This window comes from Ambystoma mexicanum, chromosome 1p (assembly GCF_040938575.1).
Source record: "Ambystoma mexicanum isolate Mex_15411 chromosome 1p, UKY_AmexF1_1, whole genome shotgun sequence".
Lineage (NCBI taxonomy): Eukaryota > Metazoa > Chordata > Amphibia > Caudata > Ambystomatidae > Ambystoma > Ambystoma mexicanum.
Genome location: NC_090921.1, coordinates 491,766,543 through 491,790,860, shown reverse-complemented (window position 1 = coordinate 491,790,860; position 24,318 = coordinate 491,766,543). Strand labels below are relative to the sequence as shown.

Here is a 24,318-nt window from a genome sequence, read left to right as displayed (position 1 = left end):
AGGAGCAGTGAGGCATATGCTGTGCCGAAAAGCGTGAATAGTGGGTTGTCTGTTGCACAATGTGGGGCATGTGTTATGGCGCAGCATGGTTTTAGGGTTCAAAAGTGGGAATGCGCTGACTGGGGTGGCATGGATATGCCTATACAAGTTGTGTCCCACAGAATAGTGTAATAGCCAGCACAGCCTAGTTTAATGTACATGTGCATAATCCCAGAGGTACAATTAACAGAAGCTTTATTTCATAGGGTAGTGGTCGATGGAGCATTATTGGTTGAGAATCATGGTAGCATCTATTTCGTATTAGGGCAAGACTGGGGGGGTTCTCAATTGTCACATTCTACACTAATGCATTCATGTCACCTGGCAATGACCACCCTCTCCTCTTCATTGGTGATCGCGGTCCATCGCCATCCGTGACACCACAATGCAACAATGTACAGTACACCAATTGTGTTTAATCACAGCCTTGACAAAGACCTTTGTGGTCGAAATATGTGTCAGCACTCTGTGTGCTAACAAATCACGGCAACTATGCCAATAAAACAGCACTCTAATTTCTAAACTGAAGTAACCGTTCTTACCAACCTCTTACCAACCTCTTCTCACACTAAAATACAGAACATCAGAGCATTGTCCCCCAAGAATCCAACAACCAGCAGCAGGATACACACACACACGATATTCACCATGATCAGCAGTGATCTATTTTTCCCAGTGCTCTCACCCTCACCTCGATTACAGACCACGGAACAAGATAAAAGCTGCTAAAGTTCATCATGGCCGATTACCTACTCTTCAGGAATGACGACATCAAATGTGTCTTCACACCAAGAGGCTCAACTATACACGCATTTCCACCAAGACCTAATACACTGGCGAATCTCTGTCAAAGTTATGAACCTAGGAAATTAACACATTTTGGGTGAGATTCACTCTCCAAATATACCTAGAATAAGACAGCATACCATGTGGCCTTAGGATAGTTACATTCCTACTACCCAGAAGATGCTGACATTGCTGAAAACCTTAACAGCAGGCTCCGAAATCATGCTAGAGCTCCTAACAGAAGACACAGACCGAGAGCACAAGTGACTTGTGATTGCGATTGATAGTGTCGAACAAGAAATTGAAGGAAGCAATGCAGCAGCAAGTATCAAGGACAAAAATTACAAAACAATGTATGATATACTCCAGAGACATCAGGATGAGGTCAAACTAAGAAAATGTAGGAAATTCCCCACAGATGAAAGAGATTACAGGGACAACAGAGTTTTCACCTTCCAGCCGAAATGTGGTGATCACTACAAAAACTCATCACGAGACAGCACACAAACAGCTCGCCGGCTAGTTCAGACATTGATAGTGAAACAGACTTTACAGAAACAGTCTCCTTGTGGTCTGGACTATCACAAGAACTAGCACCAGAGCCCAATGCAAATAAAACAAAAGGATACCATTTCTTAGACCAAATCAAAAGGTACAAGAAACAAAAACCCCAAACATGTACATTTCCAGGACCCTTTCGTCAAAACTGAAAACGAAGGAGTACTAAGCCTTACAAGATCCCAAACTCTGCTCCAGCAGAGGGAAAAGAGGCGCTAAACTTGGTACTCACCCTATCCAACTACCTCTTAGCTTCCTCAAAAATAACCATGCTCAATAAAGGGTTATTGTTTGCACCTACTGCTGCAGCCGACCTCATCGAAGCTCACATAGACCTTTTCAAGTACACAAAAAAATTTAAACTCAAGAAATTCTTTGCAAAACTAGTTTTCTGGAATGCACAGAGCAGGGACAACCCGGCAATACCAGTCTCTAAAATCTGTAACTGACACCTGCTCGTCAATTTGGAAAATGAAGAGGACGCCGTCACCCACTCATAAAGGGGCATCTTAAAAGATTTAGACATTAAAGAACAAAACCTGACCATTCCGGAACTCGAGAACAAATCGAGATTCACGCCAAACTTACAGGGGGACAATATTTTCCACAAAGCTGTAACCCAAGATCTACAAAGACTAGAGGACACCACAAGACGAAAACAAGCAAGAAGACCATCCAACCTCAACACTGAGGAACTACAAGCTTTGAACAAAGATTGAACACATCCATAATCATCAAAAAAGCAGACAAAGGTGTTAACATAGTGATTCTAGACAGGCCGGATTACATCAAGATTGCCACCACACACCTGGAAACCCCAGGTTGTTATGAAACTCAAGTCTCCAACCCGACCACCACAATTGTTAGGCAATCAAAGGTACTTGTAACCAAATGGTACAAATGCATGATGTTAACTTAAAACTCATTCAAATTACTCAAGATCGACTATACCAGAATGCCCACAATCTACTTTTTGCCCAAAATACACAAGGCATTCACAACCATCCCAGAAGGAATACCCATCCTGAGCGCCATTGGCTGCGTAACAGAACCAATAACCAAATACATACTTAATGTAATTGACAGTTAAGTACCTAAAATCCCAACTTACCTGAGGGACACAATGCACACACTCCTGATCCTGCAGGATATCATTTGGAAACCAGAATACCTACTTGTGAAGGCCTTTTTATGCTGCCATCGACCATCCTTTAGCTCTCAAAGCCATCGACTACACATTTTCCAAGGTCTCGGCCTCTTTCTATTCACATTTGGAAATGACCAAAGACATTTTATAGTTTTCACCTAACCTACGTTTTCTTCTTCGAGGCATACTACTGACAAACCAAAGGCATCACAGTGGTAGCAACATAGGCCCCTGCCATTGCCAGTCTATTCATGTACCGTTATGAACAGGCTCATCCATTTACTAATCCTGCTTTCAACAAACTAGTACACAAATGGCACAGATGCATCGATGTAACTCTTCCACAGCCAGCCAATCGACAATCTAATGTCCTCCTTAACCCCTCCAACTACCCACTCATCACATGGTGGGCCTCCTTACCTCACGACATGACACTTTCAATTCCCTTTCTACCAAGCCTGCTATCCAGCAACAATATCGCATGCAAACCTCCAAGTTCCCAGACACAGCACCTTACTTACCCGGGAAGATCAAACCGTGGTCCTCCAAGCTCATGCACCCATAACAGGCTTTCATTCCATCCTGGTCGATCCCAGTCTAACGATATGTCTCCTTTTGCTCTTTATTTTTCACCCCTTGGTGCACCGTTGTCCATAACCTGTTGTAAGCAACTACCAGGCCCTAACCATTATGTACCATGCAATGTATTTTTGCGAATTATGTATTAAATGTGATTGTACTCACCACTACACTCGCCTCACATCACACACAATTGTCACATTATACACTAATGCATTCATGTCACCTGGCAATGACCACCATCTCATCTTCATTGGTGATCACCGTCTGTTGACATCCACAACACCACAATGCAACAATGTACACTACACCAATTGTGTTTAATCACATTCTTGACAAAGAACTTTGTGGTCGAAACACGTGTTGGCAGTTTGTATGCAATCGGGCACTCTGTGTGTGCTAACAAATCAGGGCAACTATATGCCAATAAAGCCAGCACTCTAAATTCTAAACTGAAGTGACAAGACTTAATTTACTCGCTTCATACACACAACCCAACTGATCACGCTATCCGAGGTCCAGCGCCGGAGTGTACGTATTTCTTACTAACCCCTTCTCACACTACAATACGGGACATCAGAGCATTGTCCCCCCCAAGAACCCAACAACTGGCAGCAGGATACACACACTATATACGCCATGATTGGCTCAGTGATCTGTTTTTCATAATGCTCTCACCCTCACCTCAATTACATTTACTTTACCGCTCAGACATATTTGACTCATTAAAAAAACATTACCCTCCTGTCAGATATCCTCCCCCGCAGGGGGATTTGTTAGGGTTCTGGATTCCTTGATGGGGAAGCATTTTGAGCATGTGGCATCTTGCGGCCTTGATCACCTCTGCTGAAAGACTGCCTTCTGAGATGCGTTTATCACTGCTAGGAAGTTGAGCAAGTTGCAGTCCTTATTTTGTTAAAGCGCCATACACGTTCTTTCATGCTGCCAAAGTGGTTCTTAGGACCGTTCTGGCCTTAATCCTGAAGCTCCTCTCTGAAATATATTTACCTTTCCTCCAGCCTATGCCTTGTGATTTTCCGGCTCGGGATGCCCACCACAATATCGATGGGGCTGAAAAATTGAAGATCTATTTGGATAGAACTAGACCATTTCCTCGGGTGGAGAAACATTTTATCAGTGTTTTTTTTACCCGGTCCTTAAGTGGCAAGGTGCACTATTTCCAGATTAATTTTGTCATATATCTCTAAGGCATACACTCTGCATGGCCTTTCTGACCCAGAGAGACTACATGCAGATTCCACAACATCTAAGGCAGCAGCAGGTTTACAAAGGCATATGCCCATTTCTGAGGAATGTTGGATGGCCACCTGGGCTACTCCCCATGTGTTCTACAAGCACTATTCCCTAGACCTTCCCTCCAGATGGATTGCTTCTTTCAGACAGGTCTTGTATAAGCTATTCCTGTACCTTCTTCCTATCACCGTAAAATATGTACAAAATATTGAACCATTTGGCCAGTATAAACTGTTACCAACAAGTTGGGAAGGAGAGTGTGATGATTTAGGAACTCTTCCCGCTATTTCACAACTCCTACCAAGGCATGTCTTTGTGCATAAACCATGGCTATTTTTCTCGTGCTTCACATAAACACTGGGCAGCTGATGTATGGGCTGCTGGGCTCCGTTATATAGGCGAGTATAGGTATCTGGGAATGCAATGGAAGAACCAGGTACCAAGGTTTTGCATTCTAATTCTTTTGGTGCTTTATACAACATTTGGAGCAATTTTCCAGCCCACTCTACTGTAGGAGCAGGCCCTCTCGCAAGTTGAGAAGCACAGAGTGTCACAAAATAAGGGTATCTGAGTCGCCATGAAGGTAATTCTTTGTCTATTGACCCTAGGAAGGAATAACAGCTCACCATTTTGAAGTCCTGCTTCGTTGATTGCTATCAGGAAAATAGCTCTGCATCAAGCCCTGAAGCCTGAATGAAATAACCTATTGGGTGTTGAATAGAGGAGAGATAATACTCACCCCAAGCCATTGATAGAGTCATGACTCTCCATGTGGGATTAGGATTAAACAGTATTTTAAAACATGGCGCAGATGCTTCCAACTATGCAAGTTCAAGGCTGTACAAGTACGTGGCAAAAGCCTGAACATTCAGTTTACAAGTGAATGTACAAAACATTGAACCATTGGGCCAGTCAACTGACTTGAGCATTTCTTCCAACCTGGCCACAGATTACAAGCCTTACATGCCATTGCACCTTTTCTGATTGAATTCCAAATATCGAGACAATTACCGCAGCTAAATTAATTATAAATTTGGCCAATATGGCAGATGGAGTAGAAAATGTGTGATGGGGTTTCCGATAAGGTGAGATGCGGTCGGGTCTTTAGTTTAACTCATATTGAAATAACCAACAGACCACAAACAGTTTAGAAAAATCATGATTTAACGGATATTCACTAGTGCGTGAAGTTGTTTTCCTAGCATGAGACACTGAGCCTTAACAGCAGAGTGAGACAATGGATGACTTATAATGTTCAATGTGTCCACATCTGACACTTGTTTAAACAAGACCAGACACATAAACAATTTAACAGAGATCCTGCAGAGAAAATAAATGGATTGTCTGGCCAATTGACATGAATTAATTCTTCATCTAAACTTGTGTAGCAAGTTGAATACCAGAGTTGTACCCTAAATAGACAAGCTTTACAGATTATGCTGCAGCAAGAATCACTGATCCGTGTGCATTGTTTGGCCTGTAGGCAAATCAATCAGTGAGTTCTTAAAAGAAATTCAGAATCGGAGTAACAGGGTTCTAAACAGGATCAAAACTCCCACTGTGGCACCAGTGAATTCAAGAGTTACGGACAGAGGTGTACGCCTAATAGTTCTTGAGTCCATCAGCCTCTTCATAAGGGCTGGATGCTATCAATATATCCCCAAAATCAACCAAACTTTCAACTGAGGAAAGCTAAGGCTGAGCTAACACATGTTCTAGTACATCTGACTACCCTAGTAGAAGAATTGTGTAATGGATTTCCAGACTCTTGAGTTGGGCATAAAACTTGAGACAATCAAAAGGGGTTATTGACACTTACATGGGCATCTGGTCTAGTAAATGTAGAAGAGGTCTGGTGATCCTAGAATAACAAGTAATTGCTCCCTTGATCTCATCTGTGAAAAAAAGGCATTCTTTACTACTGCCATTGGGTCCAGCCACCAATGGAAGATGTGTGGTAAATGAGTGTTAACACAGGATGCAATTAGATCTAAAAGAAATTGAGTCCGAATCCTTCTGATCTGAAATATGTTGTGCTGAAAACAAAGAAGAAATCCAATGTGGATAGCCACGTCCCCTTCACACTTTCTAGACGGCCAAGATAGGCCTTTTGAACATTTTTTGTAAATTTTTTGAAATACAATATTGATAACTTTCAATCAATTCTGTAAAAAATGTCCATAAATGATTCAGTTGAAACTTTCTGTTTTATAAAAAACAATTTTTGCTTTTTATTTGTCTTTTGGTGAGCCCAACGCATTTCGAGAAAAAAACTTCATCAGGGGTGGCATTTTTCAACAAATTAAAGTCTACAAAAGAAAATACATATATACTTCAATTAGTTTGAACTTAAAGCAGTTTTTACACAATTTTGAAAAACATCATATCAAAATTTTAGATCAATTTTAACAAATGAATTGTTTACAAGGCAGTCAGCCTAGTCTATAGGGCAACATCCCATTTTTCAGTACTCATTTTAAATCCATCTCCCACAGGGCCACAAGCTATAGGATTTCGTCAAAAACCAACAATTAAGGTTGATATGCAAATGACCTAAGTCGAGTATGGGCGTATAGTTTCTTATTAAATTTCGAATGTGGGGTAATGTGCCTTATGTATCCATAGTTGTGGTACACCGAATTGGAGAATGTGGTATAATATCTTAAGCAACTGTGAGCATACGGAGGAAGTGATGAGAGAAACAGGCTAGGAGAGGTGGGTCAAATAGCATTCGGAATGTGAAAAAATGGGCAACCATCTTACCCAGGAACATATATTAGGCTCATGGAATGATCCAATATTAGCAGAGCTGATCCAGGTGTCAAGCGGACACTATGTAGTGTATCTCATGGAAAGAAGACTTTGGTGAAGCCTTGATGGATATGGATATCTAAATGGGATAATGGTATAACCAAGCGGTTATTAAATTAGCTGAGCGGAATAATAAGTGCAAACGAGAGGGTCCAGCCTCTAAGAGGCTGGACCCTCTCGTTTGCACTTATTATTCCGCTGGACCCTCTTGTTTGCACTTATTATTCCGCTGGACCCTCTCGTTTGCACTTATTATTCCGCTCAGCTAATTTAATAACCGATTGGTTATACCATTATCCCATTTAGATATCTATATCCATCAAGGCTTCACCAAAGTCTTCTTTCCATGAGATGCACTACATAGTGTCCGCTTGACACCTGGATGATGTTTTTCAAAATTGTGTAAAAACTGCTTTAAGTTCAAACTAATTGAAGTATATATGTATTTTCTTTTGTAGACTTTAATTTGTTGAAAAATGCCGCCCCTGATGAGTTTTTTTCTCGAAACGCGTTGGGCTCACCAAAAGACAAATAAAAAGCAAAAATTGTTTTTTTTTATAAAACAAGGTTTCAACTGAATCATTTATGGACATTTTCTACAGAATTGATTGAAAGTTACCAATGTTGTATTTCAAAAAATGTACAAAAAATGTTCAAAAGGCCTATCTTGGCCGACTAGAAAGTGTGCAGGGGACGTGGCTATCCACATTGGATTTCTTCTTTGTTTTTTGTATATAACCAGCCTAGGTACCAAGGCTGTGTCTTTCTCCCCCGCACCTCGAATTATTTACTAAAGATTACCATTCTGTTTAAACCTAACTAAATTACATTCAAATTGGTGTGCAAGTGTACTTACCTGTGTTGGTTTTCATATGTTGTGCTGAAGCCAACCTCTGGAGTGCATTACCTAACCAACACAGCTTCATGACTGTAGTCCCCCTCAGACGAAGTCCACCTCTACGTATATCTAGCTGGTGAAAATCCTGCAAACATTCTCCACTAAATCTGACATATTTTAGCTTGTACCTGCTAGATACTGAACTTATGAAACAGATTGTCTTTGTGAAAGCAGATTCCCAGATACACTCATCAAAGTACTGGACCACAAAGGAGCATACAAGCAACTCCAAAATAATTTATATGCTGCACCGACTCTTTCTCGAACCATCAATCTAAAGTCAAAGTCTGATTGCATCTCTACCACCAACATATTTAGCTTGCAGCTGATTTGATTCCAACCATACATCAGGATTTGAACTGAAAATAGTTCTGCCATTTGTGAGCAGCCAGGAACGAGACACGGACAGAGAGAATTCATGGTGGTGGTTGTTCAAATAATAAAGGGGTTGGGAAATGCCTAACTGCCCCTAATCTAGGAGATGGTGCCCTTCCTCAACCAGAACTACGATTCCGTGAAGTGTCAGATGTGCAAAGCAAAAACGTCCTGTGTCTGAAATCCTATCCTATCCTAGCCTTCACATTCTAAAACTAACAGTAAGGTGTTAAGGGTATTGTCTTTTGCTTAGAAAGTGCACACATCTTCAAGCCAAAAGGTGGAACTACAACAAAAGTTCCAAACGGAAAATGTTAGTTCCATAGGGAATGGTTCCCTTCCCAAGGATTCTCTCCACCAAAACAAATGTTCAAAGAATAACCAAGTTCTTCATAGTTGAAGAGGATAACTCCTTCATGTGCTGCAATTCATGCTATGGAAATTATCTCCTTCCCCAGCATTCAATACAAATTCAAATCTTAAGGACATGACTCTTCCTTAGAATTCTTCTTTCAAGATAAAACAACTTGTGTGCGACACCCAGCATACTCCTCAGGCAGGTTCGTTCACACAACACAATTCTTTGAGTGTGGATCGCAGATTCCCTCTTCACCTGATATACTCTCCAGCTAGGAATTTGTTATATTCTGTTAAGTACTAGGGGGCATGGGTCTTCCCCAAGTTACTTTATGGTCAAGTACTGTGACCATGAAGATGACGCTGATTCCAATGAGGATTACTCTATTTCCCTACTCTAGGCAACCAATTCAATCTTTCAGGGTCTCCTTGCCTTAGTTTCGGCATTCACCGATATCATTTCCGTTCTCCCCCTGCATTCGCACACATTCAGGTACTCGCCTTGGTATCTGCTGAACTCAAGCAGCTTTCCCCAGCCAGCGGCACAGCGCTCCTTGCATCGGAACAAAGCCTATCCTGGCTTCCAGTTCCCATCGCAACTTCCTTCTTCGGGCTCCTCCACGGACAGCCAGCACCACTTCCCAACGTGGCTGATCCGCTCGCCTTTCCGTCTCTTCTCGCCGGCAATGCTCTGCAGCCATGGCTGAGTCGTCTTCCTGGTTTGCCCGACTGGCCAGCAATGCAATTCTTGGGTCGGCTCCCTCCCCTGCCGCCACCACTCGCCTACCTTTTGGGGTTTGTTCCCGGTCTGGGACGCCGTCTGCACTGCACCCAGTACCTCTTGACGGTTTCCAAGCTGACCCTTGGAAAAGGAAGGGTTCTCCATTTTCTCACAGTAGCCGATTTAAACTCCTGCCTCCAGGCTGGAAAGTGTCTTGGACCAATCACATTCTTCAGAACACTAGACTTCACATTATGGTTCACACTTGCTCATTGCTCTTGCTCTTCCAGTGCATGTGTTTCACAAGGTAGAAAATGTTCATAAAGTCTGTCAGCAGCTTTAACAGGATGTTGAGTTTCTTACAATAAGCCATTAAGGCATGAGGAATGAAGGTGTTATCACTAAAAGGAAAGTAGGGATACCATGTCTTATCTGATGGCTGGTGATTCCTCCGAGGGTCGCCTCCCTCATGTGGTGATCCCTCGCATAGCCACTTCCAGGGTCAGTATTGGTTTGCGTCTGCTGTCCCCTCGTCACATGAGGGGAGACTACCTCCGGGAAAGGAGTGATGACATCAGATTTATCACACATGCCAAGAGTATCGGAGAAGAAGCCCACAACTGGATTCTTTACTTGCTTCTGGGACCAGAGAAACCCACTAAGAGGAATATATGCCTTGTTAGAGGCAGGTGACCTTTAGATCTTAATAGGCATTTTAAAAAGGGGTGTTCGGAAGATTCTGCCCATGTGTTCAAGGTATGCGAGGAACCCACAAGTACTTTATGTGGCTACCCTCTAATCCACACCTCTCTCTCTCCGTATGGGAAACTGGGCAAAGTAGCCGTGGCTAAACTTTAATGAGGGAAGCAGGGTGTTAAAGATTTAGTGAATACAACCTACAATAAGGGAATGTTTGCATATTACTCAATAGTATTTTTCTTATTGGCTGTAAGAAGCAAAGGAAATTGAGCATTACAAGTATCTAGTAACAACTTTGACCAGGTTAAAATTGAGATGGCCCCAAAAGTCAGGCTTATCCAAAATGAAATGCATTTTTCCTATGGGAATCGACTCAGTGGTAAAACAATATGTAAAGGCATATATGGGTGGTTATAGTTAAGCAAATGTGAACTGTCAAAATGTTTAGAAATAGTTTTGGAAGCTAAAGGTTGCAGCTGGCAAAGCATCTCCAGTACAGCAAAGAAGCTCCCAGTGAATAAAAGGTTTGCTGCAGAAAGTCATTAAAGCAACCAGGACTATTTTGGATCCGACGCAAAGGTATTGGCCGGTTGTCCCTTAGCCAACGACTGATTCAGTAGAAAGGAGGTGCAGATGCCGGTACAATAATCCAGATCAGCCAAGCCTAGGGAGGAAGGTTTCCTTGTTTGAAGAGTCTTTTTGTAACCATAGACCTTTAAGTCTATTAGTCACTCCCCTCAGTAATTCCGTTTTCACTTATTTGTCTCTAGGCATCACAGGGCAGGGAAAGCTGCAAGGATACATTGAGGATCAGCAGGTTCTTGGAGGCTTCCAACCCAGCTGGTGCTGCTAGTTCCAGGGCAGGGACTCTCACTCATGATTCCCTCTTGTCAGATGAGAAGGCTGGCATACGCAAATAACTGAAGGCCCACGATCACTTGCTGCAGTGTGATCTTGCCACAGTTTTCCTTAGGTTTAGGTTGTTTTTCGATGCTTTGGGTCCCACTGATTCAGCAGCTTTCCTTATCCTGTATGAATATTGGAGGATGAGTTTGCACTCATCCTCCCATAACAAACATGCCTCTTGTCAAACATTTGATGGCCACACAGCCATTGGAGGTGGCTAGATTCAGACTTTGCCAGGTAAACACAAATGTAGATACAACCTTGAATGCAAGACATACTTTACAAATAAGAGACAGCTCTGTTCTTTTCCGGCCTCTCTGAGTCAAGGTAGCCAATATATATTGGCTACCTTGGCTATTTCCTTTCACACAGGGAAAACACATTTGCATGAATAAATCTGATGGAGCTACAAAGCTAAAAGCCCTGTCTAGGGTGTCTGTGTCAAAGTGCTTAGACTGAGGCTCCTATATTCTCTAATGACTGGCCAGTACTTTGGACTACTGGCCACAGATGCGCATTACCACTATGGTTCGGGAAGCACACAAATAAGTAGGCCATTTTATTGGCTCCTTTTGGCCACCTCACCATAAAGGGTTATGGTCTCTCAGTGGCCACATTTCACAGAGTATCATTCTGTGAAATGTGCTAATTCACGAAGTCCTTGGATGAGGGCTCACTAGGGGAAAAGGGTTGGTGAAACCATTCAGTACAGTCACAGCTACAGTTCAGGACTTTTTCCCCTGAAAGGCGGCCCCGTCAAGATTGCCTGTGTTGAGAATTAAAAGGACATTTTTGACCTTGGTCAGCCCCCCTAAAAATAATACTGACATCTTTGGGCTCCCTACTAATGCCCTTTTCATGGGTGCATTTTTCCCCAACTGAACACGAATCCTGAACATTGTACCTTGCCCTCTGGAAGGGCAAGATGGAATCCCCAGGATTGTTGGACATCATCAGTATATTGTCCAAACATATTAACGGACATATCTGCCTTGATCTGAGAAAACAAATTACTGGCCATGGGTATTTCTTAAAACATTTAGGAACCAATGAAAGGCCAAATGTCAGTAAGTCAACACCAGCTTATTTTGGTTAAAAAAAAAGAGCGTTCAAGCATAAATTCATATACAAGCATTAAATTATAAAATATACATGTATGTTTATGAGGCTTGTGGATTTGCTTAGAATAGAAAGATAGGCTTTGCATAGGCCGACATCTATTGTAAGCCAGAGTATTGCATATGAGGTTTTCATAGTTCGAAAAGGGACGTCGACAGGGCGTGGCTAATACTATTGCTAGTGTGACGTACCATGTACCCATGATCCCTCACGCGTCGATGTCCCTCAGATTTTTTTTTTCCACCATTGTAGCAAGTTATTTTGCAGAGTCCATAGCTTGAGCTACTTTAAGAGTTAAACTCAACCAAACCTTTTCTATCGTTTGTGTTCAACACACTAATTCAAAGGCTGTTTCCCCGGAACATCTCGACGACTGATCCCAACTTCCGAAACAGACGTTCTGTTCTGACGACGGCCTTTGGCCTACACCGGGCTTCGGCCTAAACAGTACGGAAACTGATCCTTTTTTATTTTAAACAATGCATACCCCCAGTTCCTGCCCCTACTACGTTTGTTCTGCTGCCCCTGTGTCCGCCTTCCACGATAGAGCGCACCCCTTTTCAGTTCTATCCCAAGTGCAACAGAAAACTCCTGTGGGTCGCAAACACAGAGTTTGCAACCACTGTCTTCCATGTGACCACCTCGAATCCCATTGCACGGTGTGCAAACTCTTTATGTCCGAGACCCTAAAGGAGCACCGGACCAAGCAGTGGGCGGCATACGCCATATCGGAGTCGGAAAAAGCCGCCAGGATTTTCGAGTCAGACCATGAAGACAGAGGCAGCGGCAGCTGAGACTCTGATTCGGAGCTTGAGGACACTACTGTGGAACACACACCTATCCACAGCCTTGACAAGCAGCTGCAGCGTGCTGCTATTAGGAAGACCTCTGGCGACACCGGCGTACTTGTGCACACACTTCCTCCCATAAACACATACCCCCCCGCCCCAGCCGTCCCTTGACGGGTCTGTCAACGGAAGGCTGCCCACTGTCAGTTGGTGCCTCTCGGCCTACCGACCACGCCTGCTGGGTTCCGCCTACGCGCTTACCACAAGGTAATCATCCAGACACTCGTGCGAAAGCCGCGCATAAACACAGGCCGACGACTGTGGCGGAGATGGCGAAACCGCACAAACCACATTTTCGCCCAGAAAAACACCACAAGTAGCCTTCTGGCACAAGTTAAACTGGCTTCTCAGGCCACTGGACACTAGAAGGATGAATAGTCATGCCTGTCTTCCGCACTCAACAAAAAGCGCCCTAGGGAGAGGCCAGAGGACACCCCTGTCGCTGATTGTCTGGTCTAAGCACCACCTGTGACACCAAAGGTCACTCCAAAGACATGAAGATCCATCCTGTCTGCTACCCCACGGACCCAATCACACTTTGAGGACACCATGGGTAAAATGTCATCCTTTGTAGACTTCATGAGTAAGCTGCCCACTCCCTCAAGGTCTGCTGAGCAGCCTCCTATTCCTAACCCAGTGTCTGCAACACCCTCTCTCCGTGCCCCAGCCTTACCCCCTGGGGAGCCTTCACAAGGATCTCTTCATGGGGACATGCATTCCACACAAGCTGACCAGGACATGTGGGTGGATATTCAAGGTGACCCCAGCCAAGAGGAGGAGGACACCTACTTTCAGGACCAGGAAGACCCAGACCTAGTCTTTGTTGACCCTGTTGACCCCTCTGTAGTTGAGGGCAGTCACTCTTCTCCTATTGCAGACCAACCTCTCTACAATGAGCTGCTGAAAAAGACCATTCACCATTTTGGCATCAACACTGAGGAATCCAGTCCCGCAGGGACCATCTTCGTAGAACATAGTCGAATGGATTGTGTCCTCCAACGTATTCCTCATTTGACATGTAATGTCCACAGCTGTGACTTTACTGTGAATTTACTGAGAAAAATATAGGTTTGAGGCACATGGCTGTTGGAAATCTCAAGGATAAATGCAGCTCTACTTATGGGAAATGCTGTTAAAGAATCTGCTGATAAATATATGAAGAAAGTTTCTGTCACATATGGCTGCTTGGCTTCATTCTTGCTAATCAATAATCTGGCACAAATAAAATCTACGTATGTAACTTAAGCGCAGCTATTCTGGAAAGATATTTTTGGGGCATTGCTGAATAGAATGGATTGCTGAACAAGCTGCTGACCTGTGTGTGAGGTATTTGTGAACTTCTACCAAAGTTACTTCAAATGCAGCACATTGAGGAGGCTGCTGTTTCTAATATTACAAGATATTAGCAGTACGTCGTAATCAATTTGGTGTGTCATACTTGACACACATATGTCTTCAAAAAAAGGGCAAACTAAAGACCTGCACTCCACATCTATGAATAGTGCTCCTAAGAGAGAGAAAAGTGATTCTCCCACACCCAAGGATGATATACAAGATCCAGTTGCTATTTTGTCGGAGATCAAAGCACTCAAACACTTCATGGAAGCCACAACTGCAAAACTACAAATGCTTGATGACAAATGGTCCACCGTTGAAACAAGAATGAATGAAGTCGAAAGAAGGGTTAGCAACCCAGATGATGTTACAGAAAGAGTGCTGTCACTAGAACATTCTGTTATTACTCTCCAGAAACCAGCAGAAATGTAGATAATAGGAATAGGAGAAACACCCTATGGATTGTAGGCCTTCCGGAGAAAATAGAGAAAGAAGATCCTATTCAATTTCTATTTTACATGCTTCCTATACTTTTGTACCTCCCAGCGCCCTTGCAGCTCAATATCCAAAGAGCCCATCGTATCGGACCCAACCATTCATCTTGGAATGCCCCAAGAACTTTCATTTTGGCGGTACTTGATTATACTCATGTGGTACTTAACCATGGCTCTCTCGTGGCATTAAATATGTTGGGCAGCTGTTTATTCAAGGAACACCTCATACCTTTGATGAAATAACGGCTAAATACAATGTTCCGAGGTCACTTGAATAGCAATACTTAGGCTTGATTAATGCTATAATGGACAACTTGGCCTTATTGACATGTAATGTGGTGGAGCACCATGCCGAAAAAGCTAGACACCTGTCCAATCCAATGTTCACAGCCTCCAAGTTCTATAAAACATGTTTATCTAATCCAACGGTTGCTCATCCATGTAAATGCCTAATGTCTTGGAAACTAGAATGTTCACTTAATGACTAACAGTATGGCCTATTGTATGGAAAAATATATCAAATTATTGTATCAACAAGTTTACTTCAAACTTTTTACTTTTTTCACCATAGAGCATTTACCATCCCGCTTACTCTTCAAAAGTGGATTATCCCAAAATAACAATTGCTGGAGTTGTTTATGCGTTCAAGGTTCCTTTAAGGATAGGTTCTTCGAATGAGTTTAAAAAAAAAAAAGAAAATGGGGAAATGGTGTGGCAGACTATCCTAAGTATTTTTCATATGTGACGAGATTTATGTTTCGAGGGGATTGGGTCCTCCGACGTATTCTATATCTATGACCGTAATCACCACAGCAGTGCTGCTTTGGAAAATCTTTGGCTCCTGCGTCGATGATGTCCATACGCCGCCCTCGAGGACCTCCTCCTTCGGCCGACGTCACTGGATGTTATAAGTAGGACGCACAACGCCCGGAGCCTCAGTTACGTTTTTTCCGCAAATGTGTTCCCTTCGGAGATCTCGGGGTGCCTCGACACTTTGGAGTTCTTGTTCTTTCTCGGTTCTTCGAACCTGTTTGGTGTTGTGAAGTCTTTCTTCGTGAAGATGTCTACCTTGTCTTCCACACCGCGTCCGGGCTTTAAGAAGTGCGGGGACTGTGGGTCCAAGATGTCGGTTACGGACTTGCACAACGCCTGCCTCTGGTGCCTCGGGGAAGCCCATGACACGGATGACTGTCGACTGCCATTCGCTCACGTCTAAAGCCCTGCGGGAGCACAAGAAGTTATCGGTAGGTAAGGTGTCCAAGCCCCGGAAGTCGAGGTCTGCGGGGTGTTTTCGACGGACGATTCGAGGGGTGACTCTCCGTGTCGTCGTCGGAAGTCCAGTGAGTCTCGGTCCCGGAGTCGGTCTCGCCACTCCTCTGCCTCTTCGAGGCACTTCCGGAAGCGCCATCATCGGTCGCCTTCCCAGTCCTCTTCCAAGGACTCCGCCCGTCGACGGGTCACTTACCCCAACAAGCATGCAACGCCGGAGGAATGGGCTTCCTTCGGGAAGAAAATGTTGGCGATTCTCGAACCGCAGGGCACTGGTCCGTCCGCGCCTTTGAGTGGGGTCGGTCGTGATCGGCCGAGAGACACCGCTCGCACGCCTTTGGGCTCGGGTGGTCGTCACGATTCGTGGGAGAGGTCCCGCTCGAACAAGGGGAATCGTTCTCGTCATGCCCGGTCCAGGTCCCATTCCTCGACGCGCTCTAGACCGTGTGAACCTGTGGTGTCTTCAAGGAAGACGTCGACGCCGAGGTAGTCGACGGACTCTTTCGAAGCCCCGACGCCATCGGCGCCCCAGCTGTCGAGGGACACGCTCGGGGCCCCGGCCTCGAGGACTGTGTTGGCGCCATCGATGCTGTCGGCGCTGTGTTCGGCGTCAACGCCGATTCACTCTACGCCTTTTGAGGCTTTTTCAACAGGGGTTCCCCAGGGCTCGGTGGAACCGCCTAGGAAGGCTCTGGCAAAGGCCAAGCATGGCTTTGTTCCACATTCTGTGATTCTTACCGCCAGCTTGAGTTAATTTCAGAGGTGGATGAGGGCTCTGATGATGGCATGGTTCCGGATGCGGTACCGGACGAGATTTTCTCGGGCCATAGCCAAATTGAAGACCTACGGCAATCCCTGCATGATGCCAGTGGGCTAGACACCTCTCCGGAGGTGGAGTTCCATAGGCTTGAACCTGGCACTCATGCTGACTCCTCGTACCGGCGCCTTATGTCCAGAGTCACCGAGTACTTGGGATGGTCTGCTCCCCCAGGGTATTTTCTTCAGGATGACCTTACGGATATCCTCGACCAAGGTCCACCAACTGACCGGTACTGCCGTTCCATATGGCTCTACAGAGGAGGGTGGCGGTGGCTTGGACTGCTCCGGTGAGTCTCCCGGCAGTGGGCAAGTCTTTGCCACGAAAATACCGCGCAGCCAGTAGCGACCCCTGCTATTTGACCAAGCACCCCACTCCGGAGAGTTTGGTGGTGCAGGCGGCTAAGGCCCCGACAAAGCAGGCGTCGTATCCTACCATCCCTCCTGATAGGGACAACGAGCGTTTTGACGGCTGGGCGAAGAAAGTGTTTTCTTCAGGGGGTATGGCACTCCAGGCGGCCAACTCCGTATGTGCCTTGTCGCGTTTCACACACACTCTGTGGAACTGTTTCCTTAGCGGCTAAACATATTCCTGAAGGGGACGAACGGGATGGTTTCCTTGCCATGGTTCAGGATGGGAAGGATGCCATGTGTGAGGCCGTTCAGTCAGGTTTGGACATGGCAGATTGCGTCAGCCGGTCCATGGCGGTGAGCACCATGATACGCAGGTTTGCGTGGTTGCGGAAGTCGGGGTTTGCTCCTGATGTGCAGGCCCGGCTCCTCAACATGCCCTTTGACAGGGAACATCTTTTTGGCAGCAAGGCTGATGAGAACCTTGAGGTTGCAGACCTCCAAAGCTGCAGCGAAGTCGTTGGGCGCTGCAGTTCGCCAACCTCTGCCTTTTCGTCCTAGGGGACAGCAATGGAGGGGAGGTTCCTTTTGTTATTACTCATCCTTTGGTAAAGCTAGAGGAGCTGCCAGTCAAAGGGGCCACCGTAGGAGTGCCAGAGGTGGAAAACAAGGTACTCAAGGTGCCAAGGCCGCTCGGGCTGTTGCCTCTTTGCCCTCAGGCAACACCGCTGCCGCTTCAGCTCAGTCATGAGGCCATGTCCCATGGTTCGCCGGTTGGGGGAAGGCTGGCGCAGCATCTTGCAGAGTGGCGCGCCATTACTTCAGATGTGTGGGTTCTGGAGATCATAGCCCACGGCTGCTGTCTTCCTTTCCGGCAGAGGCCTCAAGACAATCCACTGGGGAATCTCTTTGAAGAGTCCGGATCCGCTCCTTGCGCAGGAAATTCAATCCCTGCTGGAGAAAGGCACCATAGAACTGGTGCCTGTAGCGGAGAGGAACAAGGGATGGTATTCCCCTTATTTTTTGATTTCCAAGAAAGACAGGGGATTGAGTCCCGTCATGGGCTTGCGTGGTTTGAACAAACTCCTCAGGGAGGACAAGTTCAAGATGGTTACTCCCTCAAGTCCTCGAGGCCCTTCAACTTCAGGACTGGTTGGTGTCTCTCGACCTCAAGGACGCTTATTTTCATGTGCCAATACATCCATAGCACAAGAAGTACCTGAGGTTTGCGGTTGGCGACTCCCACTTTCAGTTTCGGGTCCTACCGTTTGGATTGACCTCCGCCCCGAGGGTCTTCACCAAGCTCATGGTAGTGGTGGCAGTGCATCTCAGGAAAGGGGGGATTCACATCTAACCCTACCTGGATGATTGGTTGATCAGGGCGCCTGGATCACCTGCCAGTCCCTCCACAAGCTGGGCTTCTCCCTCAACTTAAAGAAGTCCCATTTGACACCAACTTAGAGACTCCAGTACATCGGAGCAGTGCTCGACACGTCACTGGGGCAGTGTTTTCCTCCCCAGGTGAGGGCTGTTCACATTCAGCAGATGGTGCACAAGTTTCAGCTTTCCCAGAGTCTCCCAGCTTTCGAGTTCTTGAGATTGCTCGGCCTCATGGCATCCTGCATTCTTCTGGTGCCAGAGGCCAGGTTGCGGATGACATCTTTGCAATGGGCACTCAAGCTCCAGTGGTCTGTCCTCCGGCAGGATGTCGACCCTGTTCAGGTGCCATCCTCGGTCGCCCAGGACCTTCTGTGGTGGGCCATCGAAGACAATCTGATGAAGGGGGCTCCTTTTTGGCTACCCTGGCCAGAGGTGACGATCGTGACGGAATGAGCTCCTCATCCAATGAGGGATGCATCCAACGAGTTGACAGTCAGCGGTCGTTGGTCTCCGTCTGAGTCCAGACTCCATATCAATCTGTTGAAGCTGAGGGCCGTCAGGTTAGCCCTGAAGGCTTTTCTACCGACTGTGCGAGGGAAGAATGTCCTGATCCTGACGGACAACACGGTGGCCATGCACTACCTCAACAAAAAGGGGGGGGGGGAGCAGGTTCACTTCCTCTGTGCAGGAAGGTGATGCAGCTCTGGTTCTGAGCAATCCAGCAGGAGGTTTAGATCTCAGCAGTTCATCTGGCCGGAGACGAAAACGAGACGGCGGACGCTCTGAGCAGGCAGAGCGCGATCTCTCACGAGTGGGAGTTGGCTCAGGAGATTCTCCTGGAGATCTTCGCCATTTGGGGGACCCCTCAAGTGGATCTCTTCGCCTTCAGTGTCAACCGGAAGTGCGAGAGGGTCTGCTCGCGGGGATTTCCTCCAAAAGGAGCCTTAGGAGACGCGTTCGTGGTGGAGTGGTCATTCCCACTGCTATATGCGTTCCCTCCAGTCCCCGTCATATTGCAAGTACTGCGGAGGTTACGGAGTTTTGGTTCCTGGATGGTCTTCATTGCTCCGGTGTGGGCCCGGAGGACGTGGTACCCGGACCTTCTCGACTTGTCCATCTGCCCTCCACGTCGTCTTCCCTACCGAGACGTTCTGCTCTCACGGGAGGGGGGTCCGGTTCTCCATCCAGAGGTCAGATCACTCAACCTTCACGCTTGGTTTCTGAAAGGTTGAGGTATATGGATTTGGACTTCCCTGAAGACGTGATGGAGTTGTTGCTCACGGCCAGCAACAAAGTCCCTGTACCTTTGCCGTTGGCGTAAGTTCTGCGACTGGTGCAGGGTTAAGAATGTGGATCCTTTTGCATGTGACATCCCCATGGTTCTGTCTTTTTTGCTTTCTTTGGCCCACAGGGGCCTTCAAGTGGGGTACCATTAAAGGTTACCTGGCGGCGCTGTTCATACTTAAGCGCTCGTCTGAAGAGTGTTCCTATTTTAAAATTCCTTTAATTTCTCAGTTTCTGAAAGGGCTCACTAATGTGTTCCCTCCGTCACCTTTCCTGGTGCCCGGGTGTGATTTGAACCTTGTTCTCAAGTTTTTGATGGGTGCTCCGTTTGAGCCTTTGCATTCATGCCCTTTGAGACTGTTTACTCTTAAAACTGTATATTTGGTTGCGGTCACTTCTGCTCGCAGAGTGAGTGAGTTGCAGGCACTTTCAGTTAAGCCACCCTTCACTGTGTTTCATAAGGACAGGGTTGTCCTTGGAGTTCGTCCTTCCTTTCTTCCGAAGGTGGTGTCGGAATTTCATTTAAGCCAGGTTGTTCTTCCGGCGTTTTATCCTCCTCCACATCCTGGTAAGGAAGAGGAGAGGATCCATAGGCTTGATCCTAGGATAGCGTTAAGCTTTTATATTTCACGCATGTCCCGGGTCAGAGTGGACGATCAACTCTTCATTGGTTACGCTGGAAAGCGTTTGGGACAGGCTGTGACGAAACAGACTGTCTCGCTGGATTATTTTGGCTATCTCTGAGTGTTACCGCTTGGCGGTTAAGGACCCACCGGTCGGCTTACCGGCCGATTCTACCAGGGGTATGGCTGCCTCTACTGCCCTAAGAGGGGGGTTCCTATTCGTAACATCTGTGATGCAGCAACCTGGGCTTCGGTACATACTCTTGTACGTCACTACTCCCTCGATTCCATCCGGGGGAAGGATCTGGCCTTTGGCAAGGCGGTCCTTTACTCCGCAATTTGATTGGGCATTCTAAATTTGTTTTCTAAATTCTTTTCCCGCCTCCTTGCATTGGTACTGCTTTGGGAGTCTGTCATAGATATGGAGGACCCAATCCCCTCAAAGAACAAGTTTCTCTTACCTGGTAACGTTCTTTCGATGGGATGGTCCGACAACTTATTCCATATCGCTCCCTCCCTACCTTCCCCGCTAAAGAGTTTCTTATGCGATTGGAGCTTACGTTTCCACAAGGCTTTGTGTTAGACTGGCAGAAGACTGGTTCCACACGTTCTGGGGGGAAAGCTACAACTGAGGCTATGGGCGTCGTGCGTCCTACTTATAACATCCAGTGACGTCAGCCGTCGGAGGAGGTCCACGAGGGCGGCGTATCGACGTCATCGACGCAGGGCGCAGACGCTGAAGATTTTCCGAAGCAGCACAGCTGTGGCGATTTATTACTGTCATAGATATGGAATAGGCTGTCGGACCATCCCATCGAAAGAACGTTACCAGGTAAGAGAGTAACTTGTTCTTTTCCTTCATGCTCCATGGAAGTACCATAGTTCAACCTAAGATGCATAAACATAATTACCTGTTTGACCTCTTAATTGTAATCGCTATCCAAACAATTACATCCAGTTGGAAAGACTTCAAACGTTTACATTGTAAGATATGGTGGAACTCAGTATGTAACGTACATGGAATTGAAAAATGCAATGCTATGACTCCACTTTTACTATTCAAGCATGAGTCAAAGTGGCAGTCATTTGTAGAATACTTACAAAATGCTTCTGTTAGTTGATAGGGAAATATTATAACCTATTACGATTCTAGTCCCTGGATACCATTATTCCCCCCCATCCTCATGTGTATATTTGTCCTGTGCGTCTGTGTTCGTGTAAAGTTCATATGATGTGATACCTATATCCACGAGTTGATTTTTAAACAGTATTTTTATGCTTTAGAAGAAAGTCATAGAAGACTCTTATAAAGTTAAAACATGCTTGGCTGTATGGTTTTTCTATGATAACTATATACTTGTTAACTGTTCAAACTTTATTTTATTTATTGTAAGTTTTGTAGTTTGATCATACAAACTTTTATTACAATCTTTCTCTTGTCTCAGTTCATCTAAAAACTACTTAACACTTTCTTACTCCTTCTCGTTTTCATTTATCAGTTTTAAAGTTATTCCTTGCCATTTCAGGCATTAATTAAATCTGGCTTTGGTCAGTCAAAATCTCATCTAAGTAATTGACTATTGCACAGGTCAACTGCACATTTTTCCCTCCGAGAATAGTGAACCATCAGTCTTCCATATTCAAATTTGCTGGGGCATATTTCACCAGGTAAAATGTTCTTTGAACTTTCAATTCCACACATTCAATTAATAAATGTTTGCTTGACTCTACTTCAGCATTACAATACGTACACTGATTGTCGTCTGTATCTCTGGCGTGTGTCATATAGAGCATTTCCTTGTTCCTCATGGCGTTTAGCCGCAATTTCAGAAACCTGTCTCGATGGTATCTCGAGGGAAATTGTTTTAGGTAAGGAGGGGGCGAATCTAGACTATTCGCTGCCCGCCCCAAATATACCACTGAGGCTAAGTTGTTATAATGTTCTAGGTTTAATATCCATTGCCAGTGTTTCATTTTTGTCTTTGCAATTTGTGGTTGTCCTAGCAGCGTTTCCATTTTTATGTCGGCACATTCTAATGTGTCTAAGTTTTGCCTCCCATACTTTTAACAGAACACTGTGTTGCTCTGTTCTTTGATTGGAAAAGATTTCATACGCCGTTTCGGGTTTGCTTAGTCTCCTCTTCCTTAGTAGTGCCATGGACTTCCATAACACTGTTCCTTGCAGTGAGTCTATAGCTAGTTCATTTTGGATCTTGATGATAGAAATATACTTGGGGAAGCATTAACACTTTTCTACAAAATAGCCCGTCTAAATACAGCCACATTTTGTGATTTTAGTTCCAGGCTGCTTCCGTGCCATAATTTAGAGCTGGCGTTACTTTCAGTTGGTAGAACTCACGTACAGGCAGTAACGTGAACTTGCCGTAAAGTCTGTGTAGTTTTGCAGCTTGAAGTGCAAATGTGATTGTTCGATGTATAGTCTTGTGACCATCCCAATTCTTATAGAAGTGTTAAAGAGAATACCTAAATATCGTATTTCAGCTGTTTTTCCAATAGTTTTGGAGGAAATCATTCACTTGAAATTTTTATTCCTCTTTCCTTTGGAGGCCCCAATTGCCATCACTTTGGTTTTCGCTACATTGATGACTAGCTTGTTTAGATGCATATAATTATATTTTTTTCAACATAATTATATAATGCGGATAGATGCCTTTGAAGCTCTATCTGCGTTGAATCAATGAGAACTATATAGTCTGCGTAAGTAATGCCACTTATTTGTTGACCGTTAATCTTTGGCGGGAAACATTTTGCAGATTTTAGTGCTGCTGGCATGTCTGCAATGAGCATCTTGAACAATAATGCGGCAAGAGGACAGCCTTGTTTTACGCCTGTGTTTGTGTTAATTTGCTTTGATAGATCACCCTTCTCATTTAGACCTACTTGAATCGTAGTATTTGCCTGCATTGCAATAATTGGCTGTAGAATTTCTTCAGGACATGCCAAGCTTTTTAGTTTTTGCCATAAGAGCTCATTTCTTTTTTGTCTCAGAGCTTCTAGTTTTAGCAGATTCAGTGTTAAAACATGCTTGGATCTATGGTTTGTTTGTGATAAACTATATACTTATTAACTGTTCAAACCTTTTATTGTAGAAGTCTTGTATGTCTACTGTTAATAAAAATAATTTCAACAAAAAAAAAAGAAACACAACTCCCCCTCCCCAATTCCACATCACTAGGACGAAGAAGAGGCAACTAGGAGTAATGATGATTACCCATAAGAACAACCTAGAGCCAACCCACTTTGGTTGTTTCTAATGTCCCACTAACGAGGGTCAGGCAAGTCAGGCCATCAAAGCACAGAACTCACACCTGCAGCCTGTTAAAGAAGCACAGGTGTATAAAAGGTGGAGTTCCTGGCAGAAAGGGGAGCAGCCGTTTGGAGAGCAGAAGGAAGGCTGTGTGGCTGAGTCCAGAAGGGGATCCCTTTGCAGTCCCAACCCAGCTTGCTACCTGGACCAAAGGAGCGCAGGATGCCGGAACGCTGACCCGGTGTGGCTGGAGGGTTGCAGCGTGGAGCGGGAGCTGTGTCTCCAGGGAGCCAGAGCGAGGAGAGCTGCTCACGGTGAGCCAAGTCTAGGCCAGTGCTGCTTCCCGTCAGTGGGTGCTGGTCCCCAGGAAGTCAGAGGGGCAGGTGGTGAGACCCTGACCT

At 45.3% G+C, this 24,318-nt stretch overlaps 1 protein-coding gene across 2 annotated transcripts in view; it reads left to right on the top strand.

The window, feature by feature from the left end:
* The window catches only part of LOC138573535 (lysine-specific demethylase 4B-like), a 2,173,569-nt gene that overhangs the window by 492,153 nt on the left and 1,657,098 nt on the right, over positions 1–24,318 (top strand). The window lies entirely within an intron of this gene.